We start from the raw sequence: 19,821 nt of genomic DNA, 5'->3' as shown, positions 1-19,821 counted from the left end.
TGGGGCTCGAACCAGGACCCTTACGCAGGTCCTTGTGCTTTATGCCATGCGCACTTAATCCACTGAGTTACTGCCTGACTCCCTGTCCCATTCTTTCTATTGCTCCCACCTTCTCATCAGTTGAGATCATGACCATGGTCCAATCCAAAGGAAGGTTGGAACAGCCTACACTGCCACTCAAGGAAGATGGGTCCTGAAGTGAGTGCAGCCTAGAATGTTTCCAGCTGTGACCACAGAATGTGAGCTCCAACTGATAGGGACTCAGAGGTTACACAGGCTTTGGTGCTAAATAAATATGAATAAATATGGGCCCTATGTCAGACTGATGGGATCTCCAGTTGATGGCATTTATATAGTTTTCTCATTTTGGGGAGCTACTGTCTGTCCAAATCCAGCTTTCCAGTCTTATTCTCAACTCTGACACCATCTTCCCAGACAATACTTTTAGCCCACCTACATATTAGCTATCAGGCTCAGGCAAATATTACTAAAGTCACAGGCCTCTTGGAATATACCTAAAATGAACTTCCTAGCTTCTTCCCACACCGAGACCCTTAGTTCCATCTCCTCTATTCTCACCTCTAGGTTCCTGATTATTAAAAAAATCCCTCTGCTTTATATCTTACCACTTTTCAGCCACCAAGTTGCAGACAGTACGATGACACCATCCTGACTTCCTAGGGCAGAAAACCTCACTAGTATGTCCTGGAACCTCATCTCCCCAGAGCTGTATCCCACTGGGGAAAATGAGCATGGATCAACTTGCCAACACCCAAGTTCAGTGGAGAAACAATGAGAGAAGCTAGAACTCCCACCTTCTGCAACTCATAAAGAATTTTGTTCCATACCTCCAGAGGGAGAAACAATAGGGAACCTTCCAATGGAGGGGATGGGTATGGAATTCTGATGGTGGGGACTGTTTGGAATTGCACCCCTTTTATGCTACAACCTTGTTGATCATTATTAAATCACTAACTATAAGAATAATATAAATGCTCTGTTAAGTTTCTTACAATATCGACAGTTATAAAAATTGTTACCTTGGGAGTTGGGCGGTAGCAGCGAGTTAAGAGCACATGACCAGCATGAGGGTCCAGGTTTGAGCACCCCCTCCCTGCAGCGGAGTCACTTCACAAGCAGTGAAGCAGGTCTGCAGGTGTCTATGTTTCTCTCTCCCTCTCTGTTTTCCTCTTCTCTCCATTTCTCTCTGTCCTATACAACAGGGATGGCAACAATAACAACAATAATAATTAAAACAATGAAACAAGGGCAGCAAAAGGGAATACATAAATACATATTAAATAGATATATATGACTGTCACTTACTGATTTGTAGGCAAGAAAACAGGCTTAGAAAAGATTCCAAATTCCATAATTACAAAATAGACAGAAAATAAATCCTACACTTGGAAGGCAAGTCTACTTCTATGATTCCAAGCTGTCACTCATCTCATAGTGTGCATACATGTTTCCTTTAAGTAAAAAAATCTTCAGTGAAGATTCCTAAGATGGCACCAAATTATTATATATGGATCTGAAGTTATTATAAAATAAGAAATTTTATAGAATCTATTATTATGCCTCTAAGACTAATATATTTATGTGCATATTAACAATAAACTGATGATTATATGTGCATGTCTGTGCATATAGGCATATAGATAGTCATGAAATTCATAGAGCTTAACAGTTTGAAAATGTTAACACACAGCTGGATTGTTAAATACATGCAAATTATTATTCAGTTGATTATGCAATCCATCCAGAAAGTGATGGTTAGACCATACCTTATAATTAATATCAGACTGCCTACACAGAATAAAATTAACTAAGTTGGTACTCTGACTAATTTTCATTGCAGTACTGTCACTAAGGAATTTAAATAACTTTCAACAGTAGGCTTTGTAAAATATATATATATATATATATTGCTTTGTAATATTCTATTGCAAAGGACTAATAGAAGCATCTGGTCTTTGTGGTGTTTTCACTGGGTTTGAGGAAGGTCAATATTAAAATATATGAAAATAATATTTAAAAACATTTATTTATTTCCTTTTTTTTGCCCTTGCTATTTTTATTGTTGTTGCAGTTATTATTCTTTTTTAATATTTATTTATTTTCCCTTTTTGTTGCCCTTGTTTTTTTTTGTTGTTGTTGTTGTAGTTATTATCGTTGTCATTGTTGCTGTATAGGACAGAGAGAAATGGAGATCGGAGGGGAAGACAGAGAGGGAGAGAGAAAGATAGACACCTGCAGACCTGCTTCACCACCTGTGAAGCGACTCCCCTGCAGGTGGGGGAACCAGGGGCTCAAACCGGTATTCTCACACTAGTCCTTGCACTTAACCCTCTGCGCTACTGCCTGACTCCCTGAAAATAATATTTTAAGTACCATAAAAGCAAAAGTAATTCCCATGACACAGATACACATGTTTCTGTAATTCAGTGGCTTATTTTGACAAATGTATTTATCATTTTGTAAGCTTTCCACACATTATAAAGTAGAGAAGAAATTCTAAAAATAATGTTAGGCCACATGCAGTAATTATTCAGACAGCAAACAAGAAGAACTTGCTCTTTGATTCCAACTGCCTTTGTGATACAAATAGCTGCTTGGCTCTTGGGCCTTGGAGATAAGGTTTATAAAGTGTAAATAAATCCTAATGTTTTTGTGTTTCTTTGCAGTAATGACTAGGATCAAAAAAGGCTTAGAGATTGATAGGTACTGGTTTCTATTTTTCACAATGACTATTTGACCTCTTTGTATACCACATATAACCTTGAAATAAAGTTTTAAAAATATTATGAAAAATATACTACACCAAGGAGGAGTAGATCTGAAAGAATACAAAACCTGAATAAAGTGGATAAAACTTTTTCTTTCTTTCTCTTTTCTTTTTTTCTTTTTGCCTCCAGGGTTATCGTCACTGGGGTTTGGTGCCAGCACTACAAATCCACTGCTCATGGAGGCTATTGTTCCCATTTTGTTGCCCTTATTTTAAACATTTATTTATTTATTTCCTTTTTGTTGCCCTTGTTATTTTTATTGTTGTTGTAGTTATTATTCTTTTTTTAATATTAATTTATTTTCCCTTTTTCTTGCCCTTGTTTTTTGTTGTAGTTATTATAGCCGTTATTGTTGTTGGATAGGACAAAGAGAAATTGAGAGAGGAGGGGAAGACAGAGAGGAGGAGAGAAAGATAGACATCTGCAGACCTACTTCACCACTTGCATAGTGACCCCCCCTGCAGGTGGGGAGCTGGAAGCTCAAACCAGGATCCCTACACCGGCCCTTGTGCTTTGCGCCATGTGCACTTAACCCACTGTACTACCACCCAGCCCTCTGGATAAAACTTTCTTATAACGACATGTCATTTCAAATAGTAAATCTTCTAAAAGCTTAGACCAGGAAGAACAGAAACAACTGTTGGCATTACTTTATAAGATACAGCTATATGTAAATAGCATAAAAGGACATAAATTATGGTGAGGTCTTATATGATACAGCAAGTGCTGGCAAAAGGATTTCCAAAGTTAACCCAGTGGCAAAATAATGTGATTATAGCAATAACTATCTATTGCCTTCTTAAACCCTTAGACAACAGGAACCTTCCCCTTTCTCTATAAAGCCCATATTTCCCCCAGACCTGGAACATCTAGGGTGGGGCTCACTTTCCTACATGTTTCTCTCAGTTTATGCCAACTGATACTGTATCTGCTGATCAGAGCACATGTATTCTCTGTAATGCATGTCTGCAAAACTGACAAAAGTAATGTTTTTTTAAGTACACTTTGAATTGCTTAAATATATAAGTGAACAGAAGTAGGATTCATCACTTTTATAAAAAAAAAAAAGTAATTTAGGGAGTCGGGTGTAGCTCAGTGGGTTAAGCGCAGGTGGCGCAAAGCACAAAGATCGGCATAAGGATCCCAGTTCAAGCCCCTGGCTCCCAACCTTCAGGGGAGTCACTTCACAGGTGGTGAAGCAGGTCTGCAGGTGTCTGTCTTTCTCTGCCCTTCTCTGTCTTCCCCTCCTCTCTCCATTTCTCTCTGTCCTATCCAACAACAATGACAGCAATAACAACAACAACGATTCTTCTTCTTCTAGCATTTGCCCTTCTTCCGTAGCCAGTCAACAGCGTCAGGTTGAGCCTGATGTAAAGTTTCGAGACCTCCTTTGAATTTGGAGAGGTGACAGTCATTGACTATGTGGGTCATAGTCTGTCTGTAGCCGCAGGGGCAGTTTGGGTCATCTCTGGCTCCCCAGAGATGGAACATAGCGGCACACTGGCCATGGCCTGTTCGATAGCGATTGAGGAGGGCCCAGTCATAACGTGCTAGGTCAAAGCCGGGTTGACGCTTGCAGAGGTCTGTGATGAGGTGTTTGTTCTTTACTTCAGCTGACTGCCAACTCTGTTTCCAAGAGACTGGAACAGAGAAGTTCAGTGTAGGTGTAGGGGACCAGATTGGGTGACGAGACGTCAAGCGTTGAACAGGGTGGGCGAAGATATCCGCGTATATTGGCAGGTCCGGTCGAGCGTAGACGTGGGAAATGAACTTAGATGATGCCGCATCCCGACGAATATCTGGCATCTGGTGGGGCGATGTTGCTAAGAACTGGCAGCCATGGAACCAGGGTGGAACGGATGGTTCCAGAAATTATCCTCATGGAGGAATATAATTTGGAATCGACCAAGTGGACATGGGGGCTACGGAACCATACTGGGGCACAGTATTCTGCAGTGGAATAGCATAATGCCAGAGATGATGATCGTAGTGTGGAAGCGCTTGCGCCCCATGAGGAGCTGGCCAGTCTTGCAATGATGTGATTCCTCGCGCCCACCTTTGCTGCAGTTTTTATGAGATGTTCGTGAAATGACAGAGTGCGATCGAGAGTAACGCCAAGATGGACTGGTTGGGCTTCATGCCGGATTCTCGTATCATCAAGCTGCACATTAAGCTCACGTGAGGCCGAGGCATGGTGTAGATGGAAAACAGATGATACCGTTTTTGCAGTGCTAGGGATTAGTCGCCATTTTTTACAGTAATCAGATATCAGAGACATGTCTTTCGTGAGTGTTTCCTCGAGGATGTCAAACTTGGATGCCTGAGTTGCACAGCAGATGTCATCGGCGTAGATGAACTTCCTTGAAGAAGTTTCTGGAAGGTCATTGATGTAAATATTAAATAGCGTAGGAGCCAGAACAGAGCCCTGGGGGAGGCCACTTGAGACAAGTCTCCATCTGCTAGACTTATCACCCAGATGCACCCAGAATCTTCTGTTTTGGAGAAGAAATGATATATTGTTGGCCACCCATGGAGGCAGGCATCTTGAGATCTTGACTAGGAGACCACGGTGCCAGACCGTGTCATAGGCTTCTGTGAGATCTACAAAGACAGCATTCATCTTTAAATTCTTCTGGAATCCATTTTCAATGTATGTGAGAGGGCCAGGGCTTGTTCGCAGGTAGATCTTCCTGGGCGGAAACCAGCTTGGGAGGGTGATAGGAATTTCTCTGTAAGAGGAGAAATTCGTGACAGAAGCAGCCTCTCAAGGAGTTTGTAACACACGGAGAGGAGAGAAATTGGTCTATAGCTGGTGGCCAGTGTTGGGTCTTTCTTTGGTTTCAAAACTGCTATTATCTTCACACGACGCCAAATTTTGGGCATAGATTCAGATTCCAAGATGTGGGACAGGATTGAAGTGAGCCACTTCTTTGCCGTGGGGCCTAAGTTAAGAATGAGTTCTGGGGTGATGTTATCATAGCCAGCAGCCGTTCCCGGTTTAACCCTCTTCAAAGCATCTTCCAGTTCAGACAGTGTAAAGGGAGAGAGTTTTGGAGATGGACAAGATAAATGGAAGTGGGATGACCACTCATGGGAAATTTCTCTTTTCCAGACTGGGTTGATCTTAGCACGTCCAACTTGAGTTAGGTGACTGGTCACTGAGTTTGGAGATACGGGAGGATGGGAGACTGGAGAGGGTTGGCTACCGACACCCAAACTATGAAGAAGCGTCCAGGCCTTCCTACTTGAGCACAGAATCAGTGGGAGCTGGAGACCAATGTGGATGATAACAACAATGATAAACAACAAGAGCAACAAAAGGGAAAATTAATTAATTAATTAATTTAAAAAAGTAATTTCATGGGGCCAGGAGGTGGTACATTAAGTAAAGCCCCCATATAAGGATGCATAAGGACCCTGGTTTTAGTCTGTGGTCCTGATCTGTAAGAAAGAAGCTTCATCAGTGGTGAAGCAGTGTTGCAGGTGTCTCTGTCTCTCTTCCTTTCTCTCTCCCCTTTCACAATAGAGTATTCTGTCTTGTTGTTGTGCAGGCCGCAGAGAAGAGAGAGAGGAGGTCTGGAGCAAAGAAGGAACACAAATATTTATTTGCGCTGGCACCTCAGAGTTGGGTGCTAGAGAAGCAGGTTGGGCCACGTGGAGGTAGCGAAAATGGCCGCCTCAAGCAGTAACCTTTCCTGCGTCTGAACACCGAAGCGAAACGCTGGCAAGAGAGGTGAAGCACTGGCAAGAGAGCGAGGTGCAGAAGAAGAAGGGCTTTTATAGGAGCAGCTTTCCCGAGAATGGGAAGGGGGAGGAGTAACCATAGCACTCCAGGATAGGATAATAACTCTCGTGAGAATGGGAGGGGGGAAGAGTAACCAAAAGCACTCCAAATATTGCAGGGAAATAGACAATGCCCTTAGGGCACAACATGGCAAAACAGGCACTCTGAGAATGTCCCAACTCTCCTGGGAACTAGCAGTAGCCTGAGGGGACAATATGGCAGATGTGATTGCATCTGCACAATTTCCCAGCACTGTCGTATGCTTTACATTGGCTTGTTCTAGCCCTCCCCCCCGCCAAGAGAATTGGATCAGGCCTATTAATTTCACGGGCCTGCTTGGCCCCGCCCCAAGAAACCCCGGGAGAGGGTTCCTGAGTCCGAGAGTTCCTGAGTTCCTGAGTTCGAGAGTTTCAGGGTTACAGAGTAAGAGAGAGTGCCAGAGAGACAGAGTTCCTGGGTTCCTGAGTTCCAGAGTAAAAGAAAGAGTGCTTGCGCCGCCGCAAAGAGACAGCAGAGTTCTGTTTGTTGATTAGTTTGTCTTAGTTTATGAATCGTTGTTCCTGAATAAAGAAATACAGCTTCCCTGCCCAGCCGATGTCTCCGCGTCTCTGTTACCCGCTGTGAAGCAAGCCAGCCGGCAAGAGCCTCCAAAATTTTAACAACAAATGGCGCCCACGTGGACCTGACCTGCGCATCTCTCAGATAAGTAAAGACAATTTGGCTACCTATGCACTATGGCCTTCTCTTCTGTTTGTGAAGAGATCTCCAAAGGCCCCTGCTCTTTCTTCACGAGACTGTTTTGCTGTTTCTGGAACATTTATCTCTGGACCACTCTGTGGTTTCCACTCGCTCGGGCGAACTCAGAACAGCCAGCGGGAAGAGCCAGCGGGCGGGAGGCAAGGCGCGGAGCTGCTGTTTCTACCTGGTTAAACAGCCAGCCAGCCGGCTGCGCCCAGATAACCCCGCGCACCGCGCCCGCAGCCCCGCAGCCCCGCAGCCCGCAGGAGGCCTACGCCAGCACTCAAGAGCCCGATGCCTCCACGCTAGAGCCCGAGGCCAGCCCACAGGAGCCGGCTCTCCACTGCGTGGCGCAGGGCACTGGACGTGTGATCCCTACATGCTGCTCAGCCACTGCAAACAGGGCAGCAGACATGGCAGGGCCATGGGGCAGGGCCGCGGCGGCCTATCATGGCCGCCACCCCTGGGCACCTAGGCTCATGCCTTCTACAAAGATGGCCTGCCTGCCCTCTTTCTATAAATTCTGGAACCATCCTGGGCCTCCCGGACCCCCGGGCTCCCTGCTGAAACTGGGCACACGAGATCTCCAGCCGCCGGTCCGGTCTGAAGACAGACAAGCTGGAGTACGCAGAGATTTGTGCAGAGATCGCAACCTGCAATTCCTAGAAGTGGAGTTGCTCGGGAATGGAGCTGCGCGGGAAGCCACCTCCGGATGGTGAACCCCCCCCCAACAACTAAGACAGTACAGATTTAAATTCGTGTTTAAAATGACATGTCTTCGTAACAAAGGTTTCTCTCCTCGTGTATTAATTACCATGTTTATGTGTATGTTTAAAGTTTGGTAAACAGTAGCTTTAAGGCTGAATTCTTACTAGTCAAAGTTAAATGAAAAAGGTTTTCAACGTAATTCTCATAAAGATAAAAATTAACTTACATTTAAAGTCTGAGGTAAAAATTAGTTAACAATCAATATATTTTAACTAAGTTAGTCTAAACAAAAGGTTAAATAGACTTGTTGATATGTAAAACACTACCTTCTCTATTAGAAATGGTAGATCGCACAATGGCTATGCTAATTATTCTCATGCCTGAGGTTTCCTCTCCGGCCCACACCTAGGGTGTGTCTCCATCTTGAATGGGTGTAACAAAAGGTTAAAAGACGTTGTTGATATGTAAAAGTCTCAAATTCCTTCTCTATTAGAAATGTTGGATAGTGCAGTAGATACGCTAATAACAAGTTTTGTTTCATAGTAAGTTGCAGCCAGCTGCCTGTGGGACCCTAGGCCGTTCCCCACCCCCATGCAATTGCCCGTCGAGGCAAGTAGCCCCCCAGAGGCAAGAAATGTTTTTTTTTTTCAGATATGGCCCCCTCAGGCCTTCCCTTGGCAACATGCTAGTTTTTGTTATATATGTTTCTGTTCACCCCACACCCTTGATACTATAGTCATTTAGTTAAAAAGAAAATTTTAACTAAATTTTTAACTAAATTAAATTTTAACTAAATTAAATTTTAACTAAATTAAATTTTAACTAAATTAAATTTTAACTAAAATTTAAAATTTTAACTAAAATTTGTTGTTAAAATTTTTCGGACGGCTCTTGCCGGATGGCTTGCTTCACGGCGGGTAACAGAGACGCGGAGACATCGGCTGGGCAGGGAAGCTGTATTTCTTTATTCAGGAACAACGATTCATAAACTAAGACAAACTAATCACCAAACAGAACTCTGCTGTCTCTTTGCGGCGCCACAAGCACTCTTTCTTTTACTCTGGAACTCAGGAACCCAGGAACTCTGTCTCTCTGGCACTCTCTCTTACTCTGTAACCCTGAAACTCTCGAACTCAGGAACTCAGGAACTCTCGGACTCAGGAACCCTCTCTTACTCTCGAACTCTGAAACTCTGGAACTCTGGCACTCTAGAACTCAGGAACCCTCTCCTGGGGTTTCTTGGGGCGGGGCCAAGCAGGCCCGTGAAATTAATAGGCCTGATCCAATTCTCTTGGTGGGGGGAGGGCTAGAACAAGCCAATGTAAAGCATACGACACAGCACTGTCTCTATCTAGTAAATATACAAATGAAATACTGTTTTAAAGTGATAGCTTTCCTATTATTTAACCCTCTGGGAGTGTGGACCCAGGTCATTGTGGGATGCAGAAGGTGTGTTAGAGAATGGGCTCACGGTCATGGTAAGTGGAATTAGCTAGTCACAAAATGACAAATATTGTACTATTATATATTAAATTATTTTTATTTTAATTGCCTTTATTCATTTATTGGATAGAGACAGCCAGAAATCAAGAGGGAAGGTGGAGACAGAGGATGAGAGACAGAGAGATACCTTCAGACCTGCTTCAACATTCATGAATTTTACTCCCTGCAGGTGGGGAGTAGGGGCTTGAACCTAGATCATTGTGTATTATTACAACATATGCACTCAACCAGGTGCGCCAACAACCAGAATCTATATATGAAATTCTTACAGTAGTCAAATTTATAATGACAGAAAATAAAATAGTGGTTGTCAAGAGGTAAAGAGAATTAATGTTTTAGGCTGGGCAGTGGCATACCAGTTGAGTTCAAACACACACACACACACACACAAATATATATATATATATATATATATATATATATATATATATATATATTTCTTTATTGGGGAATTAATGTTTTACATTCAACAGTAAATACAGTACTTTGTATGTATATAACATCTCTCAGTTTTCTATATAACAAAACAACCCCCACTAGGTCCTCTGTCATCCTTTTTGGACCTGTATTTTCCCACCCACCCACCCCAGAGTCTTTTACTTTGGTGCAATATGCCAATTTCACTTCAGTTTCTACTTGTGTTTTATCTTCTGATCTTGATTTTCAACTTCTGAGAGTGAGATCATCCCATATTCATCCTTCTGTTTCTGACTTATTTCACTTAACATGAATTTTTCAAGGTCCATCCAAGATGGGCTAAAAACGGTGAAGTCACCATTTTTTATAGCTGAATAGTTTTCCATTGTGTATATATACCACAACTAGCTCAGCCACTCATCTGTTGTTGGACACCTGGGTTGCTTCCAGGTTTTGGCTATTACAAATTGTGCTGCTAAGAACATATGTGTACACAGATCTTTTTGGATGGGTGTGTTGGGTTCCTTAGGATATATCCCCAGGAGAGGAATTGCAGGATCATAGGGTAGGTCCATTTCTAGTTTTCTGAGAGTTCTCCAGACTGTTCTCCACAGAGTTTGACCAATTGACATTCCCACCAGCAGTGTAGGAGGGTTCCTTTGACCCCACAACCTCTCCAGCATTTGCTGCTGCTTGTTACATTTTCTGATGTATGAAATTCTCACAGGAATGAAGTGGTATCTTATAGTTGTCTTTATTTTGCATTTCTATGACAATCAAAGACTTGGAGCATTTTTTTATGTCTTTCTCGGCCTTTTGGATCTCTTCTATGGTGAATATTCTGTCCATGTCCTCGAACTTGCAAATTCTATCTTCAGACTCATTTATTCTATTCTCTCTCCCTTCTACTGTTTTATGGAGTTCATCTATTTTGCTACCCTGTTCTGAAACTGTTTTAGCTTGTTCAGCCAGCTGTGTCCTTAGCTCAGCTATTTCAGTTTTAAGCTCTCTAATAACCTTGAGATAATTAGTGTTTTCTTACAGAGTCTCATTTGTGGTTTCTGCATTTCTGATGACAATTCTATTAAACTCAACTCACTCCTGTGATTGTTTCTTTCTTTCTTTTTTCAGCCTATGTATTAGAAAGACTTAGTCTGTGTTTTAAAAAGTTTGAGACATTCAATCAATTTTCCCCTCTCATATTAATTTCATAGTGATTTATCAACTACAAATTGATAGGAGTGTACATAAACACCATTCCCAACACCAGAAGACTGTGTTCCTCCCCTCACCACCCCTCCACCCCCCACCCCATGAAGCTGAATGTCCAGCCTCACCCTCCACCCAGGGTTTTTACTTTGGTGCCCTATTCCAAATTCAATCAACTCCTGCTTTGAATTTCCTTGTCATTATTTCCTCAACTAGTATTTGGATGTTGACCTCATTATTTTTTGCTTCAACCTTTGGGGGGCTTTTATCTGGAATCTTGTCCTGGTTCATTTCTCCAATATTTCTTCTTGTTAGTTTAACCATTTTATACAGTATGTTATGAGGTCCCTCTCTCAGTACTTTTCAAATTACTGATCACTCTTGCCTGGGTTGACCTGCATTTAAGTAAGGTAACTAAAGAGTTGACAGTTATGGAAATTGACAGTTGTTTCAGTATTATTTTAATCCCTGAGTTGGAGCACAGTGGTTTAAAGGCCTCTTTTGTTCTTTTTCTTCACTTTAGGCTATGGGAGCCTGAGGGCTTTTAAACTATAAGTAGGCTTCTTAGCTTAATCACTGACTCCTGTCCAAGAGATAAAGCAGGGACAGAGATAATCCAGTGGTTATGCAAAGAGACTCTCACAGCCCCACTGATAGGACACCGAGGTATAGATCTTCTCTTGAGTTTACTTGTTAGTTCTCTGTCCCGTTGTCAGCACACACAACCCCACCCCCACCCCGCTGCTCTAGATTCTGAGGGCTGTAGCAACTGAGACTCACATTTGCATTTGGTGAGTCTTAGGTGAGTCTTCTCCTCCCTTCAGCTGTCTTTTTATTGGAGGTGGTGTCTCAACCGGAAAACTGCCATCCTGTTACCAGCCATTTAGTCTCTCCCTAGTCTCCTATCTGTCCATGAGTCACATGTGTTTGCACTCACTGGTGATTCGGTGGGTTTCTGAAGTCATTCTAGTACTGTCTTGTTGAGGTCCCAGGTAGTCTCCTTTGGTATTCCTAGTTAACCTGGGGAGAACAGGAGAGAAACACAGCTGCTGCTGCTCTGTAGCCCTGCTTTGCAAGAAAACTCAAATCCACATATTATAAAGCTCAAGGATACTGGTTCAAGCCCTGAGCCCCCACCTTCAGGGGACTGGTGTTCAGCTGTTCAGTAATGTGAATGTACCAACTGCCAATAAAGTGCACATGGTTAAAATTCCGTTTTATTTTGTGTATATTTTACCACAATAACTAAACCAACACCATAAAGGGCATGTTATGTACTACCTTCAAAAAATTATATATATATTATTACTCATATAGTAACAACCCTACTAGGACATGCCATTATTTTCTTCAAGTGTATTAGATGCATGATACACATGACTGTTGAATGTCATGCAACCGAGGTGTGTCTACTTTGACTCTCAAATTCACACACCAGAATCATCCTGTTCTATTGTTTAATGATAGTACCTCGAAGCTACCATACCACTGTTCTCTAGTTTCTAATGCTGGTTGAGAAATCATTTTCAACTTTTCATTCTTTATGTGTGTGTGTTTAATTTTTATTTATAAAAAGTAAACACTGACATAACCATAGGATAAGAAGGGTACAACCCCACACAATTCCCACCACCAGAACTCCATATTCTGTCTCCTACCCTGATAACTTTCCTATTCTTTAACCCTCTGGGAGTATGGAACCAGGTTCGTTATGGGGTGCAAAAGGTGGAAGGTCTGGCTTCTGTAATTGCTTCCCCGCTGAACATGGGCGTTGACAGGTTGATCCATATTCCCAGCCTATCTCTCTCTTTCCTTAGTGGGGCAGGGCTCTGGGGAAGTGGGGCTCCAGGACAAATTGGTGGGGCCTTTATGTTGCTTTGAAAAGAATATGTCTTTCTTTGTTTTTCTTGATAATGAATGTATTGTGATGTATCTAAGTGCTATCTACTTTTGTATAGATACTGCATGGAGCTTGCAGAACTTTGTAACTTGATCATTTTTGATAGTCTTTGTAAATTTTTAAATATCTCTTGGCCATTTTCCTTTACAAAATTGTTTCTGCCACATTCTCTTACTTTTAGTATTTATCAATGATATTGATATTTTAACATGGCTCATAAGTGGCAAGACACAGAAATAAGTATTTATATACAGTATGTTGATATAATAATGTATTGGGTTGCTCAAGCAACAGAAGTGTATTTTCTGACAATCTAGAGATTCAACTTTCAGATTAGATGCTGGAATGGTTGGCATTTGGTCAAAGTTATATTTGCAGATAATTGGATCACTGCCTTCTCCTTGTGTTACCATAGGCAGAGATGGGTGTGCAGGCAAGCCCTCTCATGTCTCTTCTTCAAGGGCACCAATCCAATCCTAAGGGCCCCACCCTAAGGAACGCACCTAACTTAATGCCTCCCTCAAACTCCAATTCATCACAATGAGAGAAATAAAACACATAAATTTGCAAGAGTATGATGCCAACATTTAGCCCATAACAATTATCAAGACATTTATCCCAACAACCTTATATAACACCCTACATTCCTGACAGTCTTCCTTGCATATGTCATTCCAAAGATCTGTTGACTAACTACTCAAGGTGCTTTAATCCAAAGGAGTCAGAAGACTGCAACAAATAATAATTATCCATTCTTTACAATGCAGAGTCTAAACTGTTTCACTTAACATATAAGGTACCATACAATTTTTATTTTCATCATAAATTTCCAAAATGTGTTTATTTTTGTGGCAATGCCTTTTGTGTGGTTATGTAAAACAAAGAAGCAAATAAAATGATTAATTTTCTAAAATAATGCTGGCTTTTAACTTTATAAAATATTATTTACTTGCTTATGAGGAAGAGAAAAAGGAAGAGCTAGAGCTGAAGCATTACTCTGGCACATGATATGCAGGGATCAAATGCAGGTCCAAATGCTTGAGAGGTCAATGTTTTATTTATCCTACTCTTTTTTAAAAAGAATATTTTAATATTTTATTTAAGCAAGAAAAAATACTATAGATAAAATTATTAATAATATTTCAGACACAATACTATATCCAGACTCTTTATAAATATAGCTTAAACTTTTTTATTAAATTTTTTAATTTTATTTATAAAAAAGGAAACATTGATAAAACCATAAGATAAGAGGGCTACAACTCCACACAATTCCCACCACCAGAACTCCATATCCTATCCCCTCCCATAGCTTCCCTATTCTTTATCCCTCTGGGAGTATGGACCCAGGGTCATTGTGGGATGCAGAAGGTGGAAGGTCTGGCTTCTGTAACTGCTTCCCCACTGAACACGGGCATTGACAGGTCTATCCATACTCCCAGCCTGTCTGTCTCTTTCCCTAGTAGGGTGGAGCTCTGGAGAAGCTGAGCTCCAGGACACACTGGTAGGGTTGTCTGTCCAGGGAAGTCTGATTGGCATCCTGCTAGCATCTGGAACCTAATGGCAGAAAAGAGAGTTCACATATAAACCCAATCAAATTGCTGACTAATCATGCACCTAAAGGCTGGAATAGTGCAGATGAAGAGGTGGGGGGGGGGTCTCTGTTTTGTAGATAGTTAGTAGGCATATTTGAGTTATATTCCAAAGGGACTGTGGCTATGGAGTAGGGCACCAGACAATAACATCATCTCCCCGGACAACAACATAGGACCTTGCCCTCAACTTGGATCAAGAATGGTAGAGAATGTTCCATCCTCTGAAGGGAAGATGGACAAAATACTCTATGCTGCACCTGAGGAAGATGCGTCAACATTGGGGCATCTTGGAATGTTCCTACTCATGACCACAGAATGTGAGCTCGGATGTACAGGGATGCAGAAGTCATATAGGCTCCTACACTGAATATAGGCTCCAGATCACATCAAATCAAGGAGGTTTACAGTCAACAATATCTATGCACCTTTCCCATATCTATGTACCTTTTCCATATCTGGGAGCTACTCTCTTCCCTGATCCAGCTTTCTGGTCCTTTTTCTAGCCATGACATCATCTTCCCAGACAATAACTAGGATCAACCTGCATATCAAATTTCAGGCTCAGGGAAAAAAAAGACTAGTATTTATCATACTCTTAACCAGAGCACTACTCAGCTGGAGCTTATGATTGTGCTGGGGACTGTTGGGGCCTTTATTGCCTCAGCTATGAAACTCTGTTCTGTTACTGTTGGTACTATATCCTTGACCTAAATTAACTGTTTAAAAATGCAGATTTCAGCAGGCCAGATAGTGGCACACCTGGTTGAGAACAATTACTATACACAAGGACTAGGGTTCAAGACCCCACTCCTCTATCTGTAGGGACATGCTTCATGAGTGGTGAAACAGGTCTATAGGTGTCTTTCTCCCTCTCTGTCACCCCTTCCCTTATCAATTTCTATAAAAGGCGAAAAAATGACAGCCAGGACCAGTGAATTTGTAGCACTGGCACTGAGCTCCAGTGAAAGTTTGGTGGCAAAAGAGAGAGAGCTATAGAGATAGAGATAGAGACAGAGATAGAGATGAGATAGAGACAGAGAAAGAGAAAGAGAGTAAAAAGAAAAAAATGTAGATTTCAGATGAGCACAAAAAATGACAATGCTTTCCAAAGAAACTTTGAAGTTATCACTAAGGAAAGAAAATCACTCCAAGCAATAGCTGTATCCCAAATACCTTCAAGTGGAAAATAAGTTTCATATTTTATTTAGAGAAAGGCAGGTGATAAAATTTAGCTTTTTACAGATTATTCACTAATGTCCATTTAGTATGAATACTTTATAATGTTAGCAAAACACAGTTAAGAACTATGTTGATATATTTTTTATGAGATGAGTTTTTGCATGCCAAATTCTTTTTGTTTATCTATGGCCTGTCTAACAGTAATAACAATCATATATGGAGGTGACTCAGCAATAGAATACACCTTGTTGTTGTGCATACATGAAGCCTTGGGTTAGATCCCAGCACTATATTAAATGCAACAAAGAAAATCTCATGGATGATAGAGTAATATCTTGTGTGCTTTCTCCCCTAAAAATTAAAATAGTAGTAGTGATAATAATAATAAGTTGGAACAGGAATGTGGCTCAGTGGTAGAACACATGCATGCATTTTGATGCCTGGAAGCTTATATAAAAATCAATCATATGGCAATTCTAGGGGTAGTTTCTTTCTCTTGGGGACAATTCAGGAGCAAAGTATTTCTTTGGGTTTTGACAGACAAACAACCTCATGTGGGGGTGGAGTTGGGGGAGTAATCCTGACACAGGTAAGAAGATGATGAATATTTTCATGCTGCTTAATATTTTGACATGCGTTATGTCAAGAAGAAACCTTAGAGGAAAATCCCTTATTTGACTGGGACAATGATTTTGAAAAAAAAAAAAAAACACAATCCTGTGGATGCCTATTGATGTTGTATTTAAAAAAAATAAATAAATACGTAATTAAAGTGTTCCTGCTTGGGTACTAAGCATCTTATTAGGAAAATACATAGGTCACAGCTTAGTGAGTGATGTACACAGTCAAAAGAGGTGAATGGAAGTCTGTGGCTAGAACACAATACATTCTATAGTGATACACTGATATTTCTTTCTTTTTTTTTTTTTACTGGGGGATTAACAAAATAAAAACAGTAAATACAGTTGTTGGTGCATGTGTAAAATTTCTCAATTTTCTGCAAAACACTCTCACCCCCAGCCTAAGTCTTCCACCAGCATCATGCACCAGGACCTGAAAGCCCATCATTCCCCACCCCAGAGTCCTTTACTTTGGTGAAATACATCAAGCCTAGTCCAAATTCTATTTTGTGTTTCCCATTTCTGTTCTTATTTCTCAACTCCTGTCCATGAGTGAAATCATTTCATATCCATCCTTCTCTTTCTGGCTTCTCTCACTTCATGTGATTTCTTTAAGCTCCATTCAAGGTGATGGGAAGAAGGTGAATTCATCACTCTTAGTAGCTGGGTAATATTCCATTGTGCATAGACCACAGCTCTCTGAACCACTCATCTGTTGTTGGACACCAGTTTTTTTGGCTATTACAAATTGTGCTTCTATGAACATAAGTATACACACATCTTCTTGGTAGGATATATCCCCAGGAGAGGGGATATATGCAGGGTCATAGGTTAGGTCCATTTCTAGCCTTCTGTGAGCTCTCCAGACTGCTCTCCATGGAGTTTCGACTGCAAATGATATTTCTTGGGGATTAAGTTGATAATTGGCAGGGTGTCACAATAATAACAGAAAAACACATTATGTCTATTATACCTTGGCTTTTAAAGCATAGTATGTGTATTTGTGTGTATGTATTACATTTTCTTATCACATATATATGCACATATATAACATATATGTATATATTTTATATGTATAATTATATATATAATTTTGATTGTTTACTCCTACTCTATGAGGTAAGTAGGTCCAATCTATAAATAGAGTCAATCACAAAATTATAAGCATAAATCCCTTGAAATTTAATGCACATCTTCTGTTACTTTTAGTCTTTTGGCCAAGATCAAATGTAAAATAAGTCTTCCATGTGACATCCAAGATATTTGCATTTTATCTCTTTGTTTTCCCCCAGAAATTCAGGCATGCATGCTCCTACCTACCACTCCTAGCTAATATATTCATTCATTTTTAAATGTTAGTTATTCAGTGACAGAGTGGTACGATTGTTGTTTGTGTACTTACTACTAGAGCTAATCTAATAAATTTTGTGCTAAGAAAATGATAATGGACAACAAACAATGCTTCAAGAATAAAGGGTTAAAAGTCTAATGAGCAAAATAAGAAAGGGAAAGTATATTATTCTTCTACAGTTTGTTAAATTCTATCACAGTGAAATTTATAGCATGGTATAGAATGGTTTTTAGAAACATACCTAAACAAATCTAGTGTTTTTTTCCCTAGGATGGTGAAGGATCCTCTAGAGGTAATCCTGTAGAAAGAAAAAGAATTTCCTCACAGATGAACAGAACAACACCCACCCACGCCCCCAAACAAAAAAGAGGAAACTATAACAGCATGATCTACCTAGACAGGAAATAGAAGGTACTGACTTGTCCAGATTAGAACAAGTGTGATCTGGAGGACATTCCCCATGATTAATACTGTAAAGGGACTTCCATTTCCACATCCACATAGTGCAGACTTGAGTGAATACTTTGACACCCTGCTCAGATATGTCCCCTTGGGGAATAGGTCACAGATGCTAAAAGTGGCAGTGGATTTCAACTCCCGGCTGAATTCTTCTGGATAACTGGCTTTAGGTGAAGAATGCCTACTACCCATAGCCAAGTCTCCAGCCAAATCTGACCAATAGGGGAGAGTTCAACGCAGACTTGCCGACCCTATTTAGGAAGATTCTGAATGGTATTTTAAGTCCAAAACTCCCCAGAAGAATAGGCTGACGCCTAAGTCGTGCTTGCCTTTTTACTTACACATCCTCCTATTCAGTCCCACTACCCATCTTCCCACATAAATAGTGATCTTTCCCCCAAAAAACTCTGAAAACACAAATCTGTCTCAGAGTCTACTTCCCAAGTGTCCTGGCTACATTCCCCAGGACTGCTGACAATATATAGAAACCACAACCACAGCCATGTGAAAGCATGTTCCTCACATATGAGCAAAGACATGAACACTTACTACAAAATCAATCATTATGCAAAATGGTTATGGGAAAAGCTATGGAGGCTTTTAAACAAGAACGGTTAGGCCTCAAGACAACCTGCAGAAACATACACTTGAATTTTTCAGTAAACCTACAACATTTTAATGATCAATTAAATTTTTTTATTGTCACCAGGGTTATCACTCAATGCCTACACAAGGAATACACTGGTCTTAATAGTCTTTGTTGTTGTTGTTCCTTTTTGATAGAGTAGTTAAGGGGGGCAGACAATGGTACACCCTGTTAACTTTTTATTATTAAAATCTAATTACATTAGGGAAATGTGTGCCTTCCAAGAATAGGAATAGATCTTTATCAATAATTTTATAGACCTCGGTAACATCTCTTGACTTATTATAACGTTATGGAAAGATGTTAGAAAACTCTTCTTTTGTCTTTTTAATTCCCTCAACAATTTATCTTCTGCTGTCCCTTTATACCTTCAATGACAAGGTCTGACTACATATATATCAGACTTAGGGTAGGGGTAGATAGCATAATGGTCATGCAAAGACTTTGATACCTGAGGCTCCAATTTCCCAGGTTCAATCTCCTGCATCACCACAAGCCAGAGTTGAGCAGTATTCTAGTGAAAAAAAAAAATATATATATATATATTTATACCCCTACCTTCTGTCTGATAATTTTCAATAACAAAATGAAGACCTTCAGCTTACGAAAACCTGCAAATTTTATGGTTATTTTTGTGACTCAACATAGAGTCCCATTAATTCAAGAGTAATACTAGATGTAATATTAAAATGTCACTAAAATGTCAGTCAAATACCCCAATGCCACAGCAAGAATTACATCCAGTACTAGGTACCTGGTACTCTTCACTTTGTTGTTCTCTACTAACTGCTAAAATATCACACTGTATTTGATTTGAATAGTATCTTGGAGACACTACTTCTGTTCACAAAATTGTATGCCTATTTTTTTTCTTTTTATCTCTAAGGCTCACTCACTAAGTTCTGGCATGACTGCCTCATAAG

Source organism: Erinaceus europaeus, chromosome 3, assembly GCF_950295315.1.
Source record: "Erinaceus europaeus chromosome 3, mEriEur2.1, whole genome shotgun sequence".
Lineage (NCBI taxonomy): Eukaryota > Metazoa > Chordata > Mammalia > Eulipotyphla > Erinaceidae > Erinaceus > Erinaceus europaeus.
This window is presented reverse-complemented; position numbering follows the sequence as displayed.